The 12,021-nt window shown below is 59.3% G+C and overlaps 1 protein-coding gene and 1 long non-coding RNA gene across 5 annotated transcripts in view; one reads left to right on the top strand and one right to left on the bottom strand.

Moving 5' to 3' along the window:
- The window catches only part of LRRC38 (leucine rich repeat containing 38), a 54,791-nt gene that overhangs the window by 40,780 nt on the left and 1,990 nt on the right, over positions 1-12,021 (bottom strand). For 2 of the 3 annotated variants that reach the window (XR_015695180.1, XR_015695182.1), the window contains exon 2: positions 8,564-9,290. The gene's annotated coding sequence lies outside the window, so the exon portion shown is untranslated. Of the gene's footprint in view, positions 1-7,218; positions 7,723-8,563; positions 9,291-12,021 lie in introns of those variants that run through there. The other variant, XR_015695181.1, reaches the window with a different exon arrangement.
- Positions 4,735-10,351, top strand: LOC148042634 (uncharacterized). Of its 2 annotated transcripts, none has more exons than XR_015695184.1 (4): positions 4,735-4,804; positions 5,537-5,621; positions 8,984-9,095; positions 9,657-10,351. It is a non-coding gene; the product is annotated as an uncharacterized LOC148042634 (long non-coding RNA). The 2 variants fall into 2 exon arrangements; XR_015695185.1 differs by lacking the exon at positions 4,735-4,804 and adding an exon at positions 5,166-5,386.

Genomic DNA, 12,021 nt, shown 5'->3' with positions numbered 1-12,021 from the left:
TTATCCCGGGAAAATCCCCAGCAGTCCTGCCTGCCAGGGAGGGAGGGAGGGAGGGAGGGAGGGAGGGAGGGGGAGGGAGGGGGGTCTTCTCCCCCCCCCCCCCGGCTCTGCCTGTTGCCTGGTCTCCATGCCTCATCAAGGAGGATCTTCTGAATTTCCTGTAACATTAAACCTGAGGTGTGGGGAGGGCGCAGGGAGGGTCCGCCCCTTGGGAGCCCCCTGGATCCCACCCAGCCGCAGGGCAAGGGCTGAGCTCCCGTCTCGGCTCCATCCATCACTCGGCCGAGGCCGCCAGAGAGCAGGAGAGCGGCAGCTGCGGCAGCCTCACTGGGGGCGGTCAAGACCCAAAAGCTTTGGCCGGACTGGGAAGCCTCTCGGGGGAACGGATCCGCCTGGGCTGCGACTCCTCAGGGCCAGACGGGGGGCCGGCTTCTTCCCTTCCTCGGGATCAAGGTTCCCAAAATGACCATTAAAATACAGCTCCTGGTTTTCCTTGTGGCCGGAGTGACCCTTTGCCTCTTGACCAAGGGAGGTAAGGACGGTGCGAGGGGAGCTTCTTCCCTGGGGAAATTCAGTGTTTTTGGGGAAAACCCATCTTTGCTTTAGTTCAGCCCCCCCCCACCACCTTCAAGGTTCAGGGCTGCTGCTAAGGATGAGAGAATCCGACTGCCAGCGGGAGTTTTCAAAGAAGCCGAAAGAGAAGAAGCCTCACAGCAACCTGGAGTCCAGTTAGTGAAAGTTTTGTTTTCCTGAGGGTCCCGTCAAGCGAGCGGGGGCGGGGGGGGCGGGGGGAAAAGGCCCTGTTTTTCTGCAGAGGCCCCCAACGTTCCTCCCTCTCTAAAGATCCCAGAACAGGGGGAGCCCCCCCCCCCCGCCCATGGGAGGAAGGGGAAACAGGCAGGCAAGCGAAGAGGAAGGTTTGGGGGGGGGGAGGAAAATTCCCCATAGAGCATTTCCTCCCCCCTCCCCTCCTTTTCTGGAAGCCTCCGTCCTGTAGCCAGAGCAGTGGGGAAGCGGATGGGGCTCAGCCGCCTGGCCAGGGCTACCCATTTCAGGGAGAGGGCAAAGCAGAGACCCCCGTTGTCTCTGTGGCTACGCTCCCCCAGACCACGACCCCCCACCCCCCACGCCCACGCAGCAGAGAAGGAGAGCCCCCTTTGGGCTCCCTTGGAGGAGAGTGGCAGCCCCCACTGCAGAGCCCAGGGGGCAGGAAGGAGGACTTCCCAGGGCCCCTCTTGGGGGAGGGGGGAGGGGCTTCACAGCCTCTTCTGATCCTTTGATTTTTTAGATTTATTTTTTAAAAATCCCTTTATTATTTCCATAAATAAATCAAAGGGGAAAACATACCTCCCCCCCTGATTCCCCCCCCCCCAGCAGCCCTGTGAGGTGGGCTGGGCTGAAAGGCAGGGACGGGGCTCTTCCGTCTCCAAGGGCCAGCTAGGACTGATGCCCCCAAGGGAATGCCAGGGAAGCTCTCGCAGAGGGCAGACCGGCACTAGCAATAGCAGTTAGACTTATATACCGCTTCCTAGGGCTTTCAGCCCTCTCTAAGGGGCTTACAGAGTCAGCATATCACCCCCCCAACAACAATCTGGGTCCTCATTTCACCCACCTCGGAAGGATGGAAGGCTGAGTCAACCTTTGAGCCGGTGAGATTAGAACCGCTGAACTGCAGATAACAGTCAGCTGAAGTGGCCTGCAGTGCTGCACCCTAACCTCTGCGCCACCTCGGCTCTCCAGGGGGCAGGAAGGGTGAGGGGAGGACGCCAAACCCACAATGCTGCCCATGCCAGCCAGGCATCTCTGGCGTGAAGCCAGTTTTCAGCAGGGGCCTACACTGCCCGGAGGCCTCCTGGGCCTGGCCTCCTGGGGCCATGCCTGAGGTGCCTGGCGTTTCTAGGCCTGCGTGAGGCCTGGGGCAAGAGGTCCTCCTCCCATCCAAAGCAGAGCCTCGCCTCCGGCACAGACACCCCAAAGTGGCCCGGGGGTGTCTCCCTCCGGGGGGGGGGTCTGGAAGCCTTGGCTCTGGGGCAGGCAGAGGGCGTCCCTGGGAGGCAGCGCTGAGAGCCTGGGCTTCTGCCGCCTCCCTCAAGCCACCCCTCCTCCCAGATTCACGATGCACCAGGCAGGCCGGCTCAGCAGGGCCAGGAGAGCCACCAAGAGCCTCGGGGGGGTTGGGGGTGTCTGGGCTCCCTGCTGCTCCGTGACCCAAGAGCCAAGGCCCCATTTGGCAGGATGGGGCAGCCCTGGGTTCAGGCCCAGCCTTGGCCACAGCGTGCGCGCTCTCTCTTCCCTCCCCCGCCCCGAATGACCCACATCCAAAGGGCCCTGTGCCTGTGAGCATCGCCTGGGCCTGCAGGACACACACCTGAGGGACGGGTCAGCCTTTCGGAGCCGGCTTCAGGTGGTTCTGCAGGGAGGATGAGGTGGCAACGTATCATCCAAAGTCAGAAGCTGAGGGTGTGAAGTTCACACCTGCAGGGCAAGGATGCCAGCCGCCCTTTTGCCACCAAATGTTGGGGAGGCTATTCAGGTTTTGGGTTCAGAAAACTGCCTGGTGACTCCTGGAGCCTTTGGACCTCCGTGATTGCAGACCTCGGGGGGTGGGGATGGGGGGGGGCATGTCTTGTGCCAGCCTCAGGAAGTCGGTTTCTGCCACCGTGGTTTGGCAAGTCCAGAGAACTGGGTTAGCGAATTCTGCTGAACCAGGGGAGCAACCGGGGGCTAGAAAAAGCGGCTTCCGCTCCCCTCCGGTCCCAGGGCCAACCAGGGTGCAACCCTTGGGCAACCAGACCGGAGGGAGGCTTCGTGACCTTGGGAAAGACGGGGGCTTCTCCACGGGTGCACTTTGCCTTCTCCCCCACCAAGGCCGTCCTCCTGAGAGGGAGCTTAGCTCTGGGCCTCCCTCCATCCTCCTTAAAGGTCAGGTCATCAGTCGCAGGCCGGTCGGGACCAGGTGGCTCTCCTTGGCCGGAGGCTGAAAGAGGGAATGTGCTCGGTCAGTTCCTGGAAGCGCCCAGGGCAGGGAGTCACCCACCTCTGCCTCTGGCTTCCAGAGGGGAAACATTAGCCTCGCGACAGAGATGAAGGTGCCCCACATAGCAATAGCAATAGCAGTAGACTTATATACCGCTTCATAGGCCTTTCAGCCAGACTCTCTAAGCAGTTTACAGAGAGTCAGCATATTGTCCCCAACAATCCGGGTCCTCATTTTACCCACCTCGGAAGGATGGAAGGCTGAGTCAACCCTGAGCCGGTGAGATTTGAACCGCTGAACTGCTGATCTAGCAGTAGCCTGCAGTGCTGCTTTTAACCACTGCGCCACCTTGGCTCATCACCAGCCGCGGCCCTTCGGGATCCGTCCCAACCACAGGACCCCCGTTTCCCCGGGTGGCAGTGCCAGGGCCCAGTTAGTCTGACGGTTCTCCGACTGCCGCCCCAGAGAAAAGCTTCCTGGCGAGGGGGGAAGAGAAGCGGTTGAAGGGGCTCCTTTTGAAAGCCCTTCCCTGGCTGCCCCCATCTTTAAAGCCTCCAGCTGCCAGGGCCAACTGGGGGCTGGGCCCGATGAGCGCTGCCTGTCCCGAAGTCCCCTGAGCCAGGGAGGCCCCCCCCCCTATTGCACGGCTGCTCCGCGGGGTCACCTCTGCTGCCCCTGGGGCCGAGCGATGACAGCTGGGCAGGGCCGTCTTCCTCTGGACAAAATCCAGGAAGCCACCGGAGCTCCAAGGGCAGCCCAGGCCGAGCCTCACCTGCTCCAGCCTCGGGGCCCAAGAGGAGCCCTCCAAGGAAAGGCTCCGTCCCTGCGACACACAACACAGGCAGAAGGAGAAACCGCCCACCAGCTACTCTCTGAAGTGCAGGGCCTGTCAGAGAGGGGTTCCTTCCTGCCCCCCCCTTCCTCCTCCTGCAAAGAGAAGCCGGGAGGAAGAGGAAGGCCGGGGGGGGGAAAGGGGCCTCCGTCAGGGCTGGCCCCCTTCAGAAAGGATGGGAAGGGCGTGCCTGCTGCAGCCTCTCCCTGCCAGGCACTCTGAAGAGAGGCAGGGCTGCTCCAGGGAAGCCTCTCCCCAACGCTGGGCTCCTGGGTTGCAGGGGGCCCTGTGCCTGTGACAGCCTTCATGCCCCCCTGCTCCCCCCAAGGCTGCACTAGGGAGGGAGAGAATTGTCCCTCCCTGGGCAAGGTTGGTTTGGTTGGTTTGGTCTATTGGATTTATATGCCCCCCTTCTCCCAAGGACTCAGGACGGCGTACAACATTAAACAAAAACACATATTACAAAAGTTTTAAAAAATTAGAATGTCCCAAAAACAAACCCAATTAAGATTCGCAATAACATTAAAAAATTCGAATTAAAATCAAGAATGATCAATACTTTGATTTGTTCTGTTCAGGCCAGGCTGGCTTGCTGGAAAAGCCAACTTTATAGGGCGCGTCGGAAGGACCGGAGGGCGGGGATTATACGAAGCTCCGGGGGGGGGGGCAGCTCATTCCGGAGGGAAGGGGCTCCCACAGAGAAGGGTCTCCCCCTGGGGGTCGCTAGCCGACACTGCCTGGCCGAAGGGCACCCTGAGGAGGCCGACTCTGTGGGATCGCACTGGACGGTGGGAGGCTACCGGTGGTCTCGCGGGTATCCTCAGCCTAAGGGACCCCCAGCCCCTGCAGAGCCTGTCCTGCCCACTCCAGCTACTCCTCTTGTCTCCCCTTCAGCAGCCACAGCACCAGCGGAGGAGGAGGAGGAGGAGGAGGAAGTGGGCACAGCCCCTCTGGGAGCCAGCGAGGGTCCGCACTCTTCCAAAGTGCCCACTCTGGTGAGTCCCCCTCCCCTTTGGCACAGCCTGCACCTGCCCACTCATCCGGTGGTGTCGGCGGCAGAGGGCAAGGTGGGCAGGGGGCATGAATTTCCACAGGGCTCCCCCACTTGGGGAGCAAGCCCCTCCCTCTCCTTGGCGGAGGCCCCTGAGGAAACCGGCCCCTCTCTCTGTGCAGAGGCTCCCCCGGTGGCCAGCCGAGCACTGCGGGGCCTTGCGGTCGGCCGGTCATGGCACCCCATCAGGTCGCCCACTCGTTTAGTTTCAAGGACAGCCTCCCCGCGATCACATGACGGGGATCCAGGGGCTGGGTGGTCACCCAACCGCCCGCCAACAAGCAAAGGCAAGAGAGGAAGCCAGATTCCCTCAACAACGGCAGATGCCTCCTGGATTTATTATTTATTTCACCTTCTGAGCCATCCGCCAATGAGAAGCCTGTGAAAAGCCCCCCACCCCCCTCCTGACTCTATGGACCTCTAAGGTCTCCTCTGCCACGGCCTCCTCTGCGCCTGGGAAGCCCCCTCCCTCACGGCCCTGTGGGAGGTCACCAAGGACGGCTACAGAGCCCCAAATCTGCCACCGGTGGTGTCTGTCGTGGGGGTGGGGGGTTGATTTATGATTGTTGCTGTCGATAATTTTAATCTTGATCTGGGCAGGCTGTAAAGTAGATAGGCCCCTGGGGCCACCCCCACCTCCTCCGTGGCCACATTGACAGGCAGCTGTCTCTTCCAGGAGCTGATGACCACGGACAGCATCTCGCCTTCCGGCGACCTTGGGGGGAACACAACGGACGCAGAGCCGCCCACAACCTCTGAGGGTACGGTGTGGGTCTGCATGTGGGGTGACTGGGTGGATTCGTAAGCATGAAAGGATTATTTGTCTTTCTTAAAAAAATAAACCAAGAAGCCCCCTGCCACCAAGGCAGCCTCTCCTGCCGATGCTCTGTGAGGCCCTGTTGACGAGCCGACCCGAGCAAAGGCTTACGTCACACACAGGCCGGATCAGGTAACGCCCAGATTAGCCGCCCTTCCTCCGTCTCCTCCTTGGGCACCGAGGTCAAGGGGGGTCTGCCTGTAGAAGCCAGGATGCGGGCATGGGCTGAATCTCAAGGAATGCGCTGAGAGAGGATGCAGCTGCTTTCTTGGGTTACCAAAATCCTCAGGTGAACCTGGGGTCACCCTAACCAGCGCTCTTCCCCTCGGGTAACGGAAAACCAGCAGCCTCCGCTTCCCTGACAAAGCAGCTGCCTCCTCCTCCTCCTCCTCCTCCTCCTCCTCCTCCTCCTCCTCCTCCTCGGCCCTCCTCCTCCTCCTCGGTCCTTGAAGGCCGTGAGCCAGCAAGGCGGCCCCTGATGAAAGAGGGGGCAGCCCACAGACCAGGGCAGTGCCCCATGGAAGTCAAAGCAACCTCTCCCGTCCAACTTCATAAAGAAGCACCCGGAATTACTTTAGGATGGATCCTCTGGGTCTGAATTTGAGAGGCAATTGAGAAAAGCTTTGGCTATTTATTTAAATTGATTAAAGTTGTATTTTTGCATTCTTTAAAAGATCCTAGCCAAGAGGAAAGGGTGCGGACCTTAGTAAAAAGTCGACTGGGTTTTTCCAGGCACAGCTGGTTTTCTTTTAGAGGTCAGGCAAAGCCCCCCCCCCCAAGAGGGGCAGTCTGGAGAGGACCCTGTTCGGACAACCTCAGGACCCTCCCCTGAAGGGGCACAGCTCTTACCCGAAGGGCTGAACCCACAGGTCCCGTTGAGGGGTTTCTAAGTAGGGACTCTGCCGCCACTGGTGGTTTCCCAAAGGACTTCTTGCCTTTGAGGAAGACAGAAGATAGCCATAGGATAGTAACTTCATGAACCTTTTAGCTAACTAAGGACCTGGTGTTTGCAATTGCCTGCTTGACAGGCCTCCTTCCATGAAGCCGGCTGTTGTGCGAGCTCAGAAGGCATCCACATAGCACTATTCACGCGAGAGAGATAAACGTGTAACATTTTATTGCCCTCGAGTTGCAGTCAAAAGCAGAAAAGAGGCTCCGGGTGAGCAAAGGAGTTTTTCTCCAGGGCAAAAAGGAGGAGGGGGGAGGGGAGGGGGGGTTCAGAAGGAAAGGCTAGTCCTGGTGTTAAAGGCGGGAGGGTCAACTGGCATTTGGAGCCAACAAGGAAGGCAGTTTCTCCAAACTCCCATTTCCAAGGGAGGATAAGTGTGAGATCTAGAATATCAGTAACTTTATTTTCTTCATTTAAAAATAAAAACAGGTGAAAATCCCCCCCCACACACACACACAGACATTGATGAAATTGACAGGGGAAAAGGTTGCCCAAAGCCTTGGGACTTCAGGGGGATTCAGTCATCCGTCCCAGGATACACACAGCGCTGTTGTGAGAAATTCACCTTGGGAGGATTTAAGGAGCTACAAACCCAGACTCAGCCCGACTGGGCTCCGAATGTGTCTGTCGTTTCCGTTGGCTTCCTACCCATTTATGCCTCCCTCCCTTTGGTGTGTCCATCTAGCAGGAGAGCCAAAACCCTTCCCCTCCCCTTTCCCCTCCCCCAGATCTCCCTCTCTCTGGAAAGGCCCTGGCTGAATGGCTTTCGGGCTCTTAAGGGATGTGAAGAGAGTGGAGGCAACATATTTCAAGGTCTAGCAGCCACTACCCAGAAGCCCCACTCGCCAGCCCCTGCCTCACACTGGGGAACTCAGCGTTGCGGCCTGCCAGCAGTGGCCGGCAGAGCTGGGAGCAGAGTCGGACAGTGAGGAGGTTGGGGAGGAAGGTGGGCCAGTCCTGGAGGCTGGGGAAGGCTCTGATGATGAGGCAGAGACGGGGCCGAGGCCATCCAACAGTGATCAGCTGCCTTCGGAGCTAGACAGCAGTGAGGCAGAGGAACAGCTGGAGCCTGTTCCCAGTGTGCGCATGCGCAGAGCTGCCAGAAGAAAAGAACAGCTGAGAAATCAGGGTCAGCTTGGGAGTCAAGTCACAGGGGGACGGTGGATGGCCCCTCCCAGGGGAAATAAAAGGGGAGGGAAAGGGGAGGGGGCTTTTGCAGGAAACAATTCGTTCGTCCGCCCGTTTCAGAGATGGTATTTGTTGGTTCAAAATTTCTGCTACCGGTTCTGCAGATCCTGTTGAATTCCACCCCTGCCCTCTACTGAGCCTTTCCTTGCACGGCATTTGGAAAATATTTTCATGGCAGCTTTCAAAAGCTAGATAAGGTCCGTGGTCCTAAATATTCCTTTGAAAGTCTGTGTGCCAGGCCTTGGCTGAATGAGAGAATCCTTTAACCAAAGGGGTTTTGTCAGGACCAGGAATCTGCTTGGTGCTTTTTGGGGAAGCCGAGGTCAGAACACAGGCAGGCACAGACAAACGTGGGGGGCGGGGGGAGGAGGAGGAGGAGGAGGAGGCAACCATGGAAGGAGACGGTGGAGGGGGGGGGTCTGCTGAGTTCAAAGGAGAGGCCTGACCTTTCAGGCCGCAGAAGCCTGGATCCCAACCTTTGCCAGGCCCAAGAGCAGGCGCGGAGGGCTCCCCCTCTGAGCGTTCACTGCATGAAGCTCTTAAGCAGGTCACCCCACAGGAGCCAGCAGGACGGAGCCCCCCCAGGCCAGGCCACGCAGCTCCTGCTTGCCTTGATAGCCCCCCCCCCTAGGGGGGCCCACCCCTACAGAAAGGCCCCTTTTTCTTCAGAAACCTCCCCCCCCCCGCATAAGCATTCCCCCAGGAACCTTTCAGAAGCAGCCGCAGAAAGAGGAGCAGAAGGAGCCTACCTGGTAACCTGCCAGGCGATGGGGACGAGTGGAGAGAGAGTCTCAGGGCGGCTCGGTTCTTCCTTTTCTCTGGGTCTGGCGGATGAGTCCGGATGCCGAGTGGAAGACCCAGGGGGGCCCCGGACGATGACCTTCCCAGCCATTCCTCAAGGATGCCCTTCCGCCATTGGGAGACGCCCTGAGCCTTAGGCGGCCATGGCCAAATTCCACCTGGCCCTACTCCCCTATCCCTCCACCTGGAGGGCTTCAGATGAGGAGAGCTGCGGTGGGCCATGGCCAGAGGGCCCCTGGGAGGGAGACGATGTGCCCTCTCCTCCGCGCGTGTGTGGGGGGGGGGTCGTATTCCACCCACGCCCCTTCTTTCCGAGCAGAGCCGGCCTCGGCCTGCAGAGTAGCCACCTTCTCTGCTTTCCCCCTCAGACCACCTGGAAACGGTCACCCTGGTTGGCATCATTCTTGGCACCGTTGCAGCTATTGGAGTGGCCACAGGGATCGTGATCCTCCTCGCAAAGAAGATGTCCGGCAGGTACTCGTAAGTGCTCGGCCAGGAGGGGACTGGGGTGGCCGGGGGTCCTCTGGCTCAGCTCTGCCAAACTCGGGGGGGGGGGCAGTGTTGTCCGAGAAGCAGCTCTGCAGATTTCAACTTAAAACATCTCCATGGGACGGGAGACCCTCTTCTCCCCCCCCCATTCCTTGGCTCTTCTTCCTTCTCAGCTCCCTCAGCCACCTGGGAGGGAAACAAGCAGCAATTAGTTTTATAAGCCAAGATCTCCTCTTGGGAACTCCCCCCCCCCCCCCGGCCAGAAAAAGGCCGCCTGCTGGAACGGCGGCAAACTGTTTGCCAAGTTTGTACTGGAATCCGGGCCCCCGTGAGACTCAAAGGCAGGAGCTGAAGACTAAAAAGAAAAGGAAAAAAACAGCCGGCCTTTAAAAGGTTGGTTTTAATTGTGGCTTCAAATTCAGAGCAGACTTCCAGCCAGGCCTACCCCACAGGGATGTCGCAGGAAAAAGAGGAAGGAAAGGACAAAGGGCCGCATAGACAATCCTGAACTCCTCAGAGCCCCCCCCCCCTTTTTTTTCTTTTTCTTTCCAGGCCCTGAACCTCCCTGGGGACGGGAAACCTTTGCTTTGTGAAGCCCCCGGCCTCAGCCCCGGACGCTGGTCCACGGGAAGAGGGGCTGGAGGCTGATTAGCTGATATAGAGACCCCACGGGGCTTCCTCACAAGCAGCGAGGACTTTGCATCGTCCCCAAGGAAAAGGTGGAGAAGCCTTTTTAACAACAACAACAACAGAAGAAGAAAGCCCAGCTGTTTTATCTTTGTGACCCTGTTTCCAGAGAATGCTCCAGGGAGCCACTGCAGGGCTCCTAGAGCCAGATGGGCCCCAGGCGCCCTCTTCCCCTCTCGGTTCTTCCGCCCGGGGGCTGCCCTTTGGGCAAGAGGTGGGAGGGCCTCTCCTACCCCCCTGGGAGGCCCTTCGGCCGCCTGGATCCCCCGCCCTTTGAGAAGTCCAACCCCCAAAAGACACCCCTCCCCCACTCCAGGCTGCCTCTCTTTCTTGCCCAAAGAGGCCACTTCCTCCTCAATGGCTGGGCAGGGGAAGCGAGCTAGCAAGCTCCAGGCGTTACGGCTGCCATAAAGCGAGAAGCAGCCATTCTGCTTATCCAGCACTGGAGATGGCCAAAAACCTGGGCTGGGGGGGGAGGCACCGACAGGGACTCTTCCCCGTCTCCCTTCGGCTGGGGAGCCCTGGGCCAATCCAAGCACCCTCCCCACCCTTAATGAGAAGAGGGCAGGGCCGTTTGGAAGACCTCGGGGGGGGGGGACCGGGGGGGGAGGGGAAAATAGCAAAGTCCTTCCCTGCGGTGTGCAGCCGTCCGCTCTGCCTCCAACGCTTCTGACTTTCCCCATGTAGAAAGGGGGATAGTCCTGCAGGCCCCGAATTGGCGCTGGGTGCATCCTTGGCTCCTCCCACTTGGTAGAAGTGCTCTAAGAGGAGCCCCCCCACCCACCCCCAGTCAGGCCGAGCGGCGGCTGTTGCCATGCAATGAGCCAACCAGCGGGTGGCAACCGGCATAAACCTCAAATGGATTTAGCCAGATTGCAACCTGCCTGTCCAAGGGGCAGACGGTGGCCTCCGGGCACTCCTGGTGCCACCCCTGCTCTGGGATGCCACGCCCTTCCGAACTCAGTTTCCGGAAACCCTGGGGGTATAACTGGGCCCCAAACCCCAGGTGCTATTTTCCTAAGGAGCGTTTTAAGCAATTTCTGTGTGTGACAGCAGACTCCGAGTCACTGGGAAGACGGAGAGGAGAATTGCTGTGTGCAACCTTCCACTTGCCTTGCCTGGGCACTTTTCTCCCCCGTAACTAAGGAAGCGAGCGTCCAGCAAGGCTGGGAAAGGCAGCACCGTCCCAACCGCCTCCGTCCCAGCATCTGCGGCTGGTGGGGCGGAGGGGGAACGGTTGGGTGGGGTCATTTCCCCTCCCACCTAAAGCCAAAAACAGTCAACTGTATGGAACACCTGGGGAAAGAGGGGGGGGGCACCTCTTATGATAACCACCCCTCCCCCCCCCAAAAAAAGGCTCAAATTTTGAATTGGGTTTTTTTAAAATAAAACCTGTAGCAAAATTGTAGAAGGGCAGCGTTGTCTTCTTTTTTAGGAGTTACAGAGAGGTGGGATCGTTTGCTGCAGGTGGGATGAAGAGGACTGCCGCCTTCCCATCCCCTCCACAGCTCCTGCCTCAGAGGCCCCTTTCCCGCTTCCCTCCTGGTGGGGCTCAGCCACCCCCCAGCAGCCCCCCCCCTCCAGCTGCTTTGGGGCTGAGGAAGGGAGGCGGAAAAAGCACCCGAGGCCACGGAACAGGTGGGAAACCTGGCAAAGGGCCTCCTCCGTGTGCCTTAAAAGCAACTGAGGGGGTTAGAAAAATTCACAGAAAAGTTTTCCCCGTTCAAAGGTTCTCACGGCTTTTCTTCCGCTCGGCTGCCTTGCCTCAGTCTCTCCTTAAATCCGGTTCCACTGGCAGCATTTCTTGAGGACAGAGGTCCAGGCAGGACGCCCAAGGGACCCCCCACCCCCCGCTGTCCGATCCTTTGGCTTCCCACGGGCGCCCATCTGGCCTCCTCGCCCCGAGAAATATCCCCGGGAAAGGCAAAAGGAGCCGATTCCAGGCATCCAGCGGAAGGGGACTGTCACCCTGGATAGGCCGGTTCGTCTTTGAGGCATGCGAGTGAACCTCCAGTGGCAGCCGTCCCCCCTGTGCCATGCCCGAGGATCAGTTAGGGTGGATCTGAGTGAGCCCCCCGGGGGATTTAACAAGGCTGCGGCTGCTGCTGCGTGTGAACCCCTCTTTCCAGTCATGCCAGGAAAACGGATGAGGCCCTGCAGGTTAAGCGCCTTTGGCAGAGGCAAGCCGGGCTGGTTCTGCCAGGAAGGAAGGGCAGACAATAGAGGGGGG

Source organism: Thamnophis sirtalis, unplaced genomic scaffold (genome assembly GCF_051295495.1).
Source record: "Thamnophis sirtalis isolate CommonGarterSnake01/CBP01778 unplaced genomic scaffold, rThaSir2_p1.2 scaffold_15, whole genome shotgun sequence".
NCBI classification, from domain to species: Eukaryota; Metazoa; Chordata; class Lepidosauria; order Squamata; family Natricidae; genus Thamnophis; species Thamnophis sirtalis.
Note: the sequence above shows the minus strand (reverse complement) of the source record. Positions and strands in the feature narration are given on the sequence as shown.